This window comes from Oncorhynchus mykiss, chromosome 4 (genome assembly GCF_057628025.1).
Source record: "Oncorhynchus mykiss isolate SJ-2025 chromosome 4, ASM5762802v1, whole genome shotgun sequence".
NCBI classification, from domain to species: domain Eukaryota; kingdom Metazoa; phylum Chordata; class Actinopteri; order Salmoniformes; family Salmonidae; genus Oncorhynchus; species Oncorhynchus mykiss.
The window spans coordinates 71,422,954-71,438,728 of record NC_143025.1 but is presented as its reverse complement, the minus strand read 5'-3'; the positions used below and the strand labels follow the sequence as shown (position 1 = coordinate 71,438,728).

The 15,775-nt window shown below is 43.5% G+C and overlaps 1 protein-coding gene and 1 pseudogene across 1 annotated transcript in view; one reads left to right on the top strand and one right to left on the bottom strand.

Moving 5' to 3' along the window:
- The window catches only part of LOC110522328 (very long chain fatty acid elongase 4), a 466,463-nt gene that overhangs the window by 285,525 nt on the left and 165,163 nt on the right, over positions 1-15,775 (bottom strand). The gene's annotated exons all lie outside the window — the stretch shown is intronic.
- LOC149984128 (G protein-coupled receptor family C group 6 member A-like) lies at positions 9,846-11,707 on the top strand (annotated as a pseudogene).

Genomic DNA, 15,775 nt, shown 5'->3' with positions numbered 1-15,775 from the left:
GAATGATGATCATAATGAGTCCACTGAACAACTGAGACAAGATTAACACTGAACACCTCAGACAAGATCAACACTGAACACCTGAGACAAGATCAACACTGAACACCTGAGACAAGATCAATACTGAACAACATACAAACTCCTTCATCCCAGGTGGCAAAACATCTCCTTATCGCTCTCTCACTCTTCCCTTCTCTCTTTTCTTCTCAACCTATATCCCTCTCTCGTCTTCTCTATGTCTCTCCCTCTCTCCATCTCAATATAGAGGAGTGTTTTTATTTAAGCTTGGGCTTGGGGGGTGGAGGCAACACACAGTCATTTATCCACTGGTAGTCCTATCCATCACACAGACAATGTACACACTCTACTGCCATGCATCACCTGGGTCGGCAGGAGAACTGTGTGTGTGTGTGTGTGCTTGCATGCATGTGTGTGTCTGTGTGTGCGTGCATTTGAGAAAGAGTGATAGAGGGAGAGAGAGAGAAGAAAGGGAGAAAGGAGATGTAGTGAGTGAATAAATGAGGAGAGAGAGCTCTAGACTAAAAGAAAATATAGAGATAAGGTGGAGAACACAGTATAGAAACAGATCCAGGGAGAGAGGGACTGGAGAGCAGTAGTGGAGGACCGAGCACAGACAGAAAAAGAGGGATAGAGAAGTGATAGCAGATAGAGAGAGTGCAGATAGAGGAGTGTAGCTGGACAGCAGGAGTGGGCGGTACATAGAAGCCCCTCTGCTGCAGTCAGGGTCTGTCACCATCCGGACGCCATTTTAAAACCATCAGATTCAGCTCCTCATAAACAAGGGCGTGACCCCGAACATGGCCCCCTCTCTAAATGGCTCTGCTTTCTGTAATGGGCCCAAAATGGCTGACTGTGAGGTACAAGGGTTCGTCTGTAATGGAGCCAACATGGCTGACTGTGAGCTATGTGGTTATTCTATAATGGAGCTAAAATGGCTGACTGTGAGGTACAGGCGTTAGTCTACATGTATAATGGATCCAACATGGCTGACTGTGAGGTACAGGGTCTAGTCTATAATGGGCCCAAAATGGCTGACTGTGAGGTACAAGGGTTCGTCTGTAATGGAGCCAACATGGCTGACTGTGAGCTATGTGGTTATTCTATAATGGAGCCAACATGGCTGACTGTGAGGTACAGGGTCTAGTCTATAATGGAGCCAACATGGCTGACTGTAAGGTACACACACACTCTTTCCACACAATTTCGCCTGGTGGACTGTGATGTAGATCACGATGGGCTTAGATTTCAGCGCGCATACAGGTGCACACAGCATTGAGAACAAGCCGAGCACTCGCTCGAGTCCAGATCATGGAATCTATTTTCAACACACCACCTAACTACATGATAGATGTTACTGTTTCATCGGAGAGTAACAGAGAAGAAGACATCTCATGTTCATGTTATGTTTGATATTTCATGCAGCCACAGAATAGAAAGAAGCTAAACACATTTCTATTCAAATGTTGCATTGTTTGAAGTTAAGAGATACTGTATCATCATGAGACTGGTTGTGTAAGTATGCCTCCAGAATAATATGATAAAGTTTGCATCATCTTAAGGCCTAATGACGTCACTGGGCCCTCAAACAAATAAATAAGACCAAGGACATTCAAAATCGATTAGATTAACAGTTAACGAAGACAGTAATGCTGATACCAAATTCATAAACCTATATAAAGTACCAGTAATACGTTTGGGCACACCTATGAATTTAAGGGTTTTTCTTTATTTGTACTATTTTCTACATTGTAGAATAATAGTGAAGACATCACATCTATGAATCACACATATGGAATCATGTAGTAACCAAAAAAGTGTTAATCAAACCAAACTATATGTTATATTTGAGATTCTTCAAAGTAGCCAGCCTTTGCCGTGATGACAGCTGTAATGACCGTTGGTGGAAGAAGGTGAGGACCAAGATGCAGTGTGGTAAGTGTTCATCATTATTTTAATAAACTGAACACTAATTACAACAAGGAACAAAAGAAACAACCGAAACAGCTCCGTCAGGTGCAAAACACACTAAACAGAAAAGAACTACCCACAATGTGGGCAAGAGCTACCTAAGTGTGGTTCTCAATCAGAGACAACGATAGACAGCTGTCCCTGATTGAGAACCACTCCCGGCCAAACAACACAGAAATAAAAAACATAGAAAATGAACATAGAATGTCCACCCTAGTCACACCCTGGCCTAACCAAAATAGAGAATAAAAAGCCTCTCTATGGCCAGGGCGTGACAACAGCTTTGCACACTCTTGGCATTCTCTCAACCAGCTTCATGAGGTTGTCACCTGGAATGCATTTCAATGCATTTCAATGAATTTCTTTCCATCTTAATGCATTTGAGCTAATCAGTTGTGTTGTGACAAGGTAAGGGTGGTATACAGAAGATAGCCCTATTTGGTAAAAGACCAAGTCCATATTATGGCAAGAACAGCTCAAATATGCAAAGAGAAACGACTGTCCATCATTACTTTAAGACAGTTAATGCTGAAAATTTCACGAACTTTGAATGTTTCTTCAAGTGCAGTCGCAAAAACCATCAAACACTATGATGAAACTGGCTCTCATGAGGACCGCCACAGGAAAGGAAGACCCAGAGTTACCTCTGCTGCAGAGGATAACTTCATTGGAGTAACCAGCCTCAGAAATTGCAACCCAAATAAATGCTTCACAAGTACCAGACAAATCTCAACATCAACTGTTCAGAGGAGGCTGCGTGAATCAGGCATTCATTGTCGAATTGCTGCAAACAAACCACTACTAAAGGATACCAATTAGAAGAAGAGACTTGCTTGGGCCAAGAAACACGAGCAATGGACATTAGACCGGTGGAAATCTGTCCTTTTGACTGATGAGTCCAAATATGACATTTTTGTTTCCAACCGCTGTGTCTTTGTGACATGCAGAGTAGGTGAACGGATGATCTCCACATGTGTAATTTCCACAATGAAGCATGGAGGAGGTGTGATGGTGTCGGGGTGCTTTGCTGGTGACACTGTCTGTGATTTCTTTAGAATTCAAGACACACTTAACCAGCATGGCTACCACCGATATACCATCCCATCTGGTTAGCGCTTAGTAGGACTATGATTTGTTTTTCAACAGGACAATGACCCAACACACCTCTAGGCTGTGTAATGGCTATTTGACCAAGAAGGAGAGTGATGGAGTGCTGCATCAGATAACCTGGCCTCCACAATCACCTGACCTCAACCCAATTGAGATGGTTTGGGACGAGTTGGACCGAAAAGTGAAGGAAAAACAGCCAACAAGTGCTCAGCATATGTGGGAACTCCTTCAAGACTGTTGGGAAAGCATTCCAGGTGAAGCTGGTTGAGAGTGCCAAGTATGTGCAAAGTTGTCATCAAGGCAAAGTGTGGGAACTTATAAAAAATTATATTTGAGATTTGAGATTTTTCAAACACTTTTTTTGGTTACTACATGATTCCATATGTGTTTTTTCATAGTTTTGATGTCTTCACTATGATTCTACAATGTAGAAAATTGTAAAAATAAAGAAAAACTCTTGAATGAGTAGGTGTGTCCAAACTTTTGACTGGTACTGCATATATATCACATTGGGTGTGTGTGTGTGAGAGAGAGAGAGAGAGATGCTCACACAAATAGCATATGTAGCTAGGTCTACTGTAAATCTCACACCATATCCTGCATATCAATGTATTTAGGCATGATGATCATTGATCATACTGACCAGAAGTATTGATTAACACATCACAGTCACTGAAAAGGGAGGGGGAAAAGATAGGCTAGGGTCCGCTAATCTGATCTTGTTCATTTAAACGCAAATCATTCATCTCAGTGATTGAAAATATACAAGTAATATTGCATGTTGACTAACCAATAGCCAACAGCCATGATCAGTATATTTCATTGATGGTACATATTGGTACGTTTTGGGAAAACTGGTCCAGCCACTTGGTAGCTAGGTATCACTAGTTCAAATAAAGCAAAATGATGTACCAATATGAAAGTGCAATTGTAAGTTATGAAGTATAAACCACCACAGTGACATCGGTGAAGAAGTTATGAATGATGTCCCAGGCAGAGTGTTCTCGGTTGAACGTGGAGGTGCATTGAACAGTCCTTGCACTTTGAAATCCATACCCATAGTGATGTACTGTATAGCACCCCCCACCGGGCAGAATGGTGTGAGTGTACAGGGTTTAGTCTAATGGAGCCAAAATGGTTCATTGGCTTACCTGGGTCCTTTACTGAAGGTCCCGGCCACACCTCCGATTAGAGGAAAACATTTGGGTATTGCCATTAAAACAAATTCAAAATAGATGCAATTTGTACATTTCCATTTTTTTTGGTGTTATAATTGTATCTACAGTAGTTAGTCTGTAACGGACCCAAAATGGCTGAGAGATTGTCTCTCTCTCCAAAGCTGTAATTTCAATAAACCAGCAAGTACACCTGCTTTAAAAGATCGAAAGTACAACACAGCGCATGGATTCCTAAGGTCCATCCATCCATCAAAAATAAGTGGCCATCATGAAATGGACATTGTGCTAATGGGGAAGTGTTAATTGTTGTTATTTCAATTAGCATACTGGCATTATTAATGTCACAATAGTATGTTTACATGAAATGGGGAGAGACATTAATTGCATTTCACTGTTAGTCTACACCTGTTGTTTTACGAAGCATGTGACAAATACAATTTGATTTGATTTGACAATCTATGACAGAGAAAAATGGTGTCAGAGAGAGCAAGAGCGAGAAAGACAGAGCGAGAGAGAGAGAGAGAGAGAGAAACAGAGAAAGAGAGGGGGGGAGAGAGAAAGATAGTTGATGATCTGATACTGAGTCCACACACACCATCGCAGGCAGTGGTACGGTAATGACATGGAAATTATATGGTAATGATATGGTAATCTGGCAGCGTTATTCTACTCACCCGATAAGGAGAGGGAGAGGAACAGCCACACGCTGCACACAAACACACACACACATTTACAAACTCACACACTCACACAAAGACAGAACACAAACTAACTGACTGAGTGAGAGAATATTGAGACTGGGGACTGGGGACGGGGTGGTGATGTGTTCTATCAAGTTGTAGGACAGGAACAGGCTAAAAGCCGTGGGGTAGGGAGGATAGTTTGAATTCTCTCTCAGCAGAAAGGTCAGTGGACTTCTAAAAAGTCCTGTTTTCAACACAATACAGCAGCACACAAACTGAACCACATCACCAGAAAATGTATTTAGCCTTACTTGTGAGCTTGAACTGAAGGTTCCTGTAGAGCGTTCCGTCTTTTCCTGTTCCTGTCTGAGGATGGTGTGGAGTCATGTGTAGAGCATACAGTGCCTTCAGAAAGTATTCACACCCCTTGACTTTTCCCACATTTTGTTGTGTTACAAGGTGGGAATAAAATTGATTTAATTGTCTTTTTTGTCAACGATCTACACTCTGTACTATCAAAGTAGATGAAAATATCTCTATATTTTTTAAACAATTTATCTGGACTATATAATTATCCTACCCCCTTGGTCAATACATGTTAGAATCACCTTTGGCAGTCTTTAAGAGTGTTTCACACCTGGATTGTACAATATTTGCACATTATTCTTTTTAACATTTTATTAATTTAGAAGTGCTCTTATCAAGAGCGACTTACATGAGCAATTAGGATTAAGTGCCTTGCTCAAGGACACATCGACAGATTTGCCTCCTAGTCAGCTCAGAGATTCTAACCAGCAACCTTTCAGTTACTGGCCTAATGCTCTTAATCGCTAGGCTACCTGCCTCAGCTCTGTGAAGTTGGTTGTTGATAATTGCTAAACAGCCATTTTCAAGTCTTGCTATAGATTTTAAAGCCGATTTAAGTCAAAACTGTAAGGAGGCCACTCAGGAACATTCAATGTCGCCTTGGTAAGCAACTCTTGGTAAGTGTAAATTTAGCCTTGTGTTTTAGGTTATTGTCCTGCTGAAAGGTGAATTTGTCTCCTAGTGTCTGTTGGCAAGAACATTGAACTAGGCTTTCCTCTAGGATTTTGTCTGTGCTTAGCTCTATGCATTTTCTTTTCATCCCCCAAAACTCCTCAAAGGGATATTCAATGTCTGCTTTTAAAATATATATATATTTATCTACCAATAGGTGCCCAATAGGTGCCCTTCTTTGCAAGTCATTGGAAAACATCCCTTTCCTTTGTGGTTGAATCTATGTTTGAAATTCACTGCTCGACTGAGGGACCTTACAGATAATTGTATGTGTGGGGTACAGAGATGAGGTAGTTATTCAAAAAATCATGTTAAATGTTACTATTGCACACAGAGTGAGTCCATACAACTTATTATGTGACTTGTTTAGCATATTTTTACTCCTGAGCTTATTTAGGCTTGCCATACCAAAGGGGTTGAATACTTATCAACTCAGCTTTTCATAATTCATTAATTAAAATAAAAAATCTAAAATCATAATTCCACTTTCAAAGTATGGGGTATTGTGTGTAGATCAATGACACAAAATTTCAACATAATACATTTTACATTCAGGCTGTAACACAACAAGATGTGGAAAAAGTCAAGGGCTGTGAATATTTTCTGAACTGTCAGTGCAACACTGCCTCCCTATGGTCAAACTACACTACTGCAGTGTAACAAGATGACTGATAGCTAAGAATGATCATAAAGTGGGAGATAGAGTCCGCATTCAACAAATTATATTTCTGAAATAGACTAGACAGACACACTTATGAATATGACTGTCATGACCCTATTTTATTGTTGCCTTATGAATAGAATAACAAGCTAAATACTTGGGAAGGCCTGTTTCCATAGTAATGAACAATTGTACATTTTATAATATCTGCCTGTGCCTTTTATTTTAAAATGTACCACATTTTTTAAGCATAAAGACCTGAAACACATGAATAATTCAAAACAGTCAGAAAACAAACAAGCAACATTGCCACGCTAGCACCACCGTTCTCTTTACCAGCCAGCCTCCCACTGTTCCTCCCAGCCCTCCTATCACCATTCCTCCCAACCAGCCAGCCTCCCACCGTTCCTCACACCCAGCTCTCCTCACAACCAGCCATCCTCCCAGCCCTCCTACCACCGTTACTCCCAGCCATCCTCCCAGCCCTCCTACCACCGTTACTCCCAGCCAGCCTCCCAGCCCTCCTACCACCGTTACTCCCAGCCAGCCTCCCAGCCCTCCTACCACCATTCCTCCCAGCCAGCCAGCCTCCCAGCCCTCCTACCAGCCCTTCTCCCAGCGTTCCTCCCACCGTTCCTCCCAGCCAGCCTCCCAGCCCTCCTACCACTGTTCCTCCCAGCCCTCCTACCACCGTTCCTCCCAGCCAGCCAGCCCTCCTCCCAGCGTTCCTCCCAGCGTTCCTCCCAGCCAGCCTCCCAGCCCTCCTACCACCGTTCCTCCCAGCCAGCCAGCCCTCCTCCCAGCGTTCCTCCCACCGTTCCTCCCAGCCAGCCTCCCAGCCCTCCTACCACTGTTCCTCCCAGCCAGCCTCCCAGCCCTCCTACCACCGTTCCTCCCAGCCAGCCAGCCTCCCAGCCCTTCTACCACCGTGCCTCCCAGCCAGCCTCCCAGCCCTTCTATCACCATTCCTCCCAGCCAGCCTCCCAGCCCTTCTATCACTGTTTCTCCCAGCCAGCCAGCCTCCCAGCCCTCCTACCACATTCCTCCCAACAAGCCAGCCTCCCAGCTCTCCAACCACCGTTCCTCATAGCCAGCCTCCCAGCCCTTCTACCACCGTTCCTCCCAGCCAGTCAGCCTCCCAGCCCTCCTACCACGGTTCCTCCCAACAAGCCAGCCTCCCAGCTCTCCAACCACCGTTCCTCCCAACCTGCCAGCCTCCTAGCTCTCCAACCACTGTTCCTCCCAGCCAGCCAGCCTGACAACCAGCCTACCAGCATTCCTCCCAGCCAACCAGCCTACCAGCCCTCCTACCAGCCCTCTTCCCAGCCCCCTTCCCTGCTCTGTCTGATTGACAGGTGGCTATATTCATGCAATACCACCAGGCGCACGTTCCTACTCCCTCCCGGCCGCTCCATCCGACGGCCAAATTAACCTTCCGTGCCGACGGGAGGGGTTGCTTGGCGAGGGCCAATCAGCAGGTGATTAGGGTGGGGGTGGGCGGGGTGAGGGGTCACAGCGACTGGGCCATCACAAGCCTGATTGGTTTCAATCAGGGACAGCTGGGAACTGAGCCACAGCGGGGCACTAATCAAAGCATCCCACAGCGAAGCATGAACAGTTACACACACACACATACACACACTGAGGTCGGTGCACAAACACACACTTGAACAGATACACAGCGAGGTGTGAGGATTGGGGAGAAATGAACAGTCAAAGACAAATGGGTAAACAGAAAATCCGGTAGGCGGACACACTCACACACAAACACACAGAGAGAGAAAGAGAGAGCGAGGGGGAGAGGGGGGGAGAGGGAGGGAAAGAGTGTCTTGCAAACACATAACTATGTAGTAACTCTGTCAGAAAGAGAAGGCCTCAGTAAATTGGAGGAATAACTTGGTAAGGCTTGTTAATTTGTCCACCAAAGGATTTGTTAGGGGAACATATCATTGGTTGGTGTCGCTCTGTCCCGTAGCCTACTCTGACACATTGCCCGTGTTGGTCTAACAGTGGGACAGCCCATATTCTCCATGTTATATGTCACACTGAATCTCCACTATGGTTCAGACCAAGCGTCTTTAGAATAATTCCTCTTGGTTGATTGTAAAGAGTGGTGGTCGGTGTTGTTCTCTGATTCAACACTGAATAAATATATAAACGCAACATCAAATCAAATTAAAATGTATTTGTCACATGCGCCGAATACAACCGGTGTAGACCTGAAATGCTTACTTACAAGCCCTTAACCAACAATGCAGCTTTAAGAAAATAGAGTTAAGAGAAGATTGATTAAATATACTATAGTAAAAAAGAGTAACACAATAAAATAATAATAATGAGTACCGGTGGTACCGGTACCACGTCAACGTGCAAAAACCTTTGTCTTGCTCACGTTGAGGGAGAGGTTGTTGTCCTGGCATCACACTGCCAGGTCTCTGACCTCCTCCCCATAAGCTGAGCAGTTGTGGGTGAACAGGGAACAGATGTTCCTTTTGTCCAGGTGGGAAAGGGCAGTGTGGAGTGCAATTGAGATTGCATCATCTGTGGATCTGTTGGGGTGGTATGCGAAACTGGAGTGGGTCTAGGGTTTCAGGGACGATGGTGTTGATGTGAGCCATGGAACCATTTCAAAGGTTTTACTGAGTTACACTTCATATAAGGAAATCAGTCAATTGAAATCAAGTCACTAGGCCCAAATCTATGGATTTCACATGACTGGGAATACAGATATGCACAGATTCCTTCAAAAATAGGTAGGGGCTTGGACCTGAAAACCAGTCAGTATCTGGTGGGACTGTCGTTTGCCTCTTTCAGCGCGGCACATCTACTTCACATAGAGTTAATCAGGCTGTTTTTGGGGGCCTGTGGAATGTTGTCCCACTCCTCTTCAATGGTTATGAGAAGTTGCTGGATATTGGCAGGAACTGGAGAAGGCTGTCATACACGTCGACCCAGAGCATCCCAAACGTACTCAATGTGTGACATGTCTGGTGAGTATGCAGGCCATGGAACAACTGGGAAATGTTCAGCTTCCAGGAATTGTGTACAGATCCTTGCGACATGGGGCCATGCATTATCATGCTTAAACATGAGGTGATGGCGGGGGATGAATGGCACTACAATGGATCTCGTCACGGTATCTCTGTGCATTAAAATTGCACGGCACGGCTGGTCCAGGCCCTTGTGATGGTTCAAGCAGTGGAGGATGTGAACAGGCAGCCCGTGTTAGGTAACCTCACCCTGGGGTACCACATCCTGGACTCCTGCTCTGATGTCACCACAGCCTTTGAGGTGTCTGAGTCCTTCATGAGAAGAGCCATTGCAGACTGCAACCAAAACACAGTCAAGTTTGATTATCTTTAACAGCATATTATCTTTACCTCCGGATATGATATTTATGGCTGTAAATGCATTTTTAAACAAACATTACATTTAACTTATCGGTTACCATGACGTTAGATGTGGGCTTGATTTATGTATAAAGGTGGTGGAGATGTCATCATAGTCTTGTCAAAATGCATCATTGTTATTTAGCGACGTCACCAGGAAATGATTTTTCGAACTAAATGGTGGATTGTCCACAGGTGGAAACACCACAGAGCGCCCGACTCTGCCCATCCTAGCCGAGGTTACCATTCAAAGGTGTCCATAGTGGTTGCTAAGCAAATCAATCTGGAGCACATCCCACAATTAAGGCTGAGCCTCAACTAAGACCACAAACCAGCCTGCTTATTGGAGAGTAGATTTGATTATCTACAACTATAACAATTTCGCTTTATGTTGAAGCCCGCAGTAATTACATAATAATGAATAAACAACTAATGACTGGATTACCCTCCCCTGACAGTGTGGTCTTTTTAGTGATGAAACTATGTTTTTGTGTATTTGAGTTGTTGTACTGAATGTGTTGTACATTTATACTGGTAGTGATATCTCATATGTTATCTGTGGTCTAAGATTAGTTACTGTTCGACGACGGGCATCCTGAGCGACTCGTTTCCACCCTGACCAGTTCCTCTGTACCCCAAAAACGTCTGTCTACTTTGGCTGGAAAGACATCTATGCCAACCTCCTGTTGGCACCGGCTGCCCTGGGGGTCCTGCTCATCCTCATCATGAGTATCATCTTCCTGGAACACTGGAACATCCCCGTGGTGCGGGCATCTGTGGGCCCCATCTTCCTCCTCATCCCCCTCTCTCTGCTGGGCACCTTCGCCAGTGTGGTGCTGTTTGCCGGTCAACCCACTGAGAGGCAGTGCCAGGCCCGCCAGGTCCTCTTTGGCCTCAGCTTCACCCAGTGTGTCTTTTGCATCCTGGTCAAGTCCCTAAAGATTGTCCTGGCCTTGGAGTTTGACCCGGATATCAAGCTGGTTCTTGAAAAGCGATACCACCCGTACGTTATCATCGATGTGTGTGTATCCCTGCAGGTTGTCATCTGTGCCTTGTGGCTGGCCCTTAAGCCCCTTCAGACTAAGTGGGAGGGCCTTAAGAACAAGCAGGAAAGACTGTTTTTTTGCGACGAGAGACTGTTCAAGGCGTTCGGGGCCATGTTGGGCTACATTGGCCTGCTGGCGCACCGTCGGCTTTGCTTTCGCCTTCAAAGAAAGGAACCTGCCAGGCAGCTACAACAAATCTGAGTTAATCACCTTTGGCATGCTCATCTACTTCCTCTGCTTGGTCATCTTCGGCCCTGTCTACAACACCACCACGGGGAGGTACCATCCTGCCTTGGAGATGGTGGTCATCCTCATCTCCGCTTATGGCATCCTGTTCTGTCACTTCCTGCTAAAGTGCTACATCATCTTGTTCAAGAAGGAAGCGAACACGCAAGGCACATTCCAGAAAGAGGTATGGAGCTACAACTCCAGGGACGTGCTTACAGAGAGCCTGGAGACAAGGAAAAACTCTCTGGGGGTATTGGGAGGGGTGGAGAACCTGGGCCTGCAGCCGGAATCTTCATTATCATCATCTTCAACATCATCATCGTCCCTGTATAAAGACAAGGATTCGTTGAACACCCCCTCGCTCCTTGTTCCTCCTAGCAGGTAGCAGTCCCAATCTAAACCCCAGCACATTAAGGAATAATGAGATCATGAAGCTAACAGAGGCCCAAAAGGTCCATGAGACATATGTCAGTGTGCTGTGATAAGTGTACAATGGGCTGAATGAAATCAGCAACAACAACAAAAATACATAGGGGTGAGCTATTCCTTTAAACTTCATACTACCGACTTGGGTCATTTTGACCCCAGAGGCATATTTTTGGGTCCTAGCCAAGAGGAGTTAAATTCTTCAAAATTTTCATGACTTTGTCAAAGAACTTGTTCTTAATAAATCTAAATCAACATGGCATTTCTTTTTAAAATCATGTCCCATTTGGGTCATTTTGTCCCCAGCCAAAAACACGTAATTCCTTCTACAGTAATTTGATAGATAGGACTTTTATTTCAATCTAGATTTCTCTGGAGACAAGTTATCTATACCACCAGAGGGCGGAGGGGGACCTGTATCAGGATTCTGACCAGACAGACAGATCATCTGCAGAGATATAGCTCCCGGTGTATTCGCCTAACATTATACTTTTCTATACCACGCACATGACAGTGAACAAAACCTTACTTATGTGCATATACAAATCTGCCAATTGTATAAGAAGTCTGCCAATGGTGTTAATACTTGACAGAACTGCAATACAGAAATCCGATAAGCTGTAAATCTACACAGAGAGCGAGAGACATCATTTTAACGTATACATATTATCAGAGGGTGGAGGGGGGGGGGGGGGGGGGGCTGTATCACTGATTTTGACCAGATAGATGGATCACCTGCAGCGATGGAGCACCTTATGTACTTGCCTATGGTTATATCTGGTTGAAGTTAGGTATGACCGAGTACAACATCTAAATTAACTTCCATTCTGTATATGCTCAGTTTCAGTCAAAACAGCTCGTACGAATCTGTAAGTGGTATGAACTGTAATACAGAAACCAGCTATCCTCTAGATGTACACATAGTGCTGCTGTATTGGTGTGTATTCCCCCGAAAATGTTTTATTCTACAGAGAATGTTATATACTTAAGTACCAGAAGTCCTATAATAGTATATACAGTTGAAGTCGGAAGTTTACATACACCTTAGGCAAATACATTTCAACTCAGTTCTTCACAATTCCTGACATTTATTCCTAGTAAAAATTCCCTGTCTTAGGTCAGTTAGGATCACCACTTTGTTTTAAGAATGTGAAATGTCAGAATAATAGTAGAGAGAATTATTAATTTCAGCTTTTAATTCTTTCATCACATTCCCAGTGGGTCAGAAGTTTACATACACTCCATTAGTGTTTGATTGGCATTGTCTTTAAATTGTTTAACTTGGGTCAAACATTTTGGCCAGCCTTCCACAAGCTTCCCACAATAGTTTGGTGAATTTTGGCCCATTCCTCTTGACAGAGCTGGTGTAACTGAGTCAGTTTGTAGGCCTCCTTGCTCGCACACACTTTTTCACTTCTGCCAACAAATGTTCTATTGGATTGAGGTCAGGGCTTTGTGATGGCCACTCCCAATACCTTGACTTTGTTGTCCTTAAGCTATTTTGCCACAACTTTGGAAGTATGCTTGGGGTCATTGTCCATTTGAAAGACCCATTTGCGACCAAGCTTTAACTGATGTCTTGAGATGTTGCTTCAATATGTCCACATAATTTTTCTACCTCATGAAGCCATCTATTTTGTGACTTGCACCAGTCCCTCCTGTAGCATAGCACCCCCACAACATGATGCTTCCACCCCCATGCTTCACATTTGGGATGGTATTCTTTGGCTTAGAAGCCTCCCCCTTTTTCCTCTGAACATAACGATGGTCATTATGGCCAAACAGTTCTATTTTTGTTTCATCAGACCAGAGGATATTTCTCAAAAAAGTATGATCTTTGTCCCCATGTGCAGTTGCAAACCGTAGTCTGGCTTTTTTATGGCGGTTTTGGAGCAGTGGCTTCTTCCTTGCTGAGTGTCCTTTCAGGTGATGTCGATATAGGACTCGTTTTACTGTGGATATAGATACTTTTGTACCTGTTGTCTCCAGCATCTTCACAAGGTCCTTTGCTGTTGTTCTCTGAGTGATTTGCACTTTTCGCACCAAAGTACGTTCATCTCTAGGAGACAGAACGCGTCTCCTTCCTGAGCGGTATGACGGCTAAGTGGTCCCATGATGTTTATACTTGCGTACTATACAGATGAACTTGGTACCTTCAGGAGTTTGGAAATTGCTCCCAAGGATGAACCAGACCTGTGGAGGTCTACAATTTTTTTCTGAGGTCTTGGATGATTTCTTTTGATTTTCCCACGATGTCAATCAAAGAGGCACTGAAGGTAGGACTTGAAAGTTTGAAGGTAGGACTTGAAATTCATCCACAGGTACACCTCCAATTGACTCAAATGATGTCAATTAGCCTATCAGAAGCTGTTTAATGGCACAGTCAACTTAGTGTATGTAAACTTCTGACCCACTGGAATAGTGATACAGGGAATTAAAAGTGAAATAATCTGTCTGTAATCAATTGTTGGAAACATTACTTGTGTCATGCACCAACTTGCCAAAACTATAGTTTGTTAACAATAAATTTTTGGAGTGGTTGAAAAATGAGTTTTAATGACTCCAACCTAAGTGAATGTATTCAACCTGTATTTGGGTTGCTATAACATTTGATTTGAAGTTACTTTAAGGTTTTAGACATGCTTTTTGAAGCATCCTGCCATGGGCCCTACCACGTCCATTGTTTCACTAGCACTCATGCTACTGCTGACTGTGTGGCAAGGAAATATACTGAACAAAAATATTAACGCAAAATGTAAAGTCCCATGTTGGTCCCATGTTTCATGAACTGAAATAAAATATCCCAGAAATGTTCCACACGCACAAAAGTGTATTTCTCTTAAATGTTGTGCACAAATTTGTTAACATCCCTGGTAGTGAGCATTACTCACTTGCCAAGGTAATCCATCCACCTGAAAGGTGTGGCATATCAATAAACTGATTAAACAGCATGATCATTACACAGGTGCATCTTGTGCTGTGGACAATTAAAGGCCACTCTAAAAAGTGCTGTTTTGACACACAACACAATGACAAAGTTGTCTCAAGTTCTGTGGGAGCATGCAATTGGCATGCTAAAGGCAGAAATGTCCACCGTTATTTAACTAGGCAAGTCATTTAAGAAAAAAATATTATTTACAATGACAGCCTACCAAGGAACAGTGGCTTACTGTCCCAACACTCTAACCACTAGGCTACCTGCCACCTCATTATCTGTTGCCAGATAATTCAATGTTCATTTCTCTACCAACGTTTTACAGAATTTGGCAGTACGTCCAACTGGACTAAACACTGCAGACCACGTGTGTAACCATGCCAGCCCAGGACCTCCACATCTGGATTCTTCATGTGCAGGATCGTCTGAGACCAGCCACCCGGAGAGCTGATGAAACTGAGGAGTATTTCTGTCTGTAATTAAGCCCATTTGTGGGGGGGAAAACTCTTTCTGATTGGCTCCCCAGTGGGTGGGCGTATGCCTTCCCAGGCCCAGCCATGGCTGCACCCCAGACCAGTCATGTGAAATCCATAGATTAGGGTCTAATGAATTTATTTCAACTGACTGATTTCCTTATATGAACTATAACCCAGTAAAATCTTGTTGCATGTTGTGTTTATTTTTGTTCAGTATAAATACAACTATGTCATATTTTTGTTAGTTAGTTAGAATATGCCAATTACTGTAATTTTGCTAAAATAAGAAAATATATTTTTTATAAAATGTTATTTACATGTCTAATGATGTTTTGATAAAAATTAAGAAGATATTCTGCCATCATTATTGCTTTTTCCAATAGTTTAATTTTGAGGTCTAAATGACCCCAGTTGGTAATCCATTCATGTAAATTATGTTGGCAGTATACAGGTTAAGGGTATTTTTAAAAATTATTTTATTTCACTTTTTTTTAACCAGGTAGGCCAGTTGAGAACAAGTTCTCATTTACAACTGCGACCTGGCCAAGATAAAGCAGCGCGACAAAGCAGCGCGACAAAAACCACAACACAGAGTTACACATGGGATAAACAAACG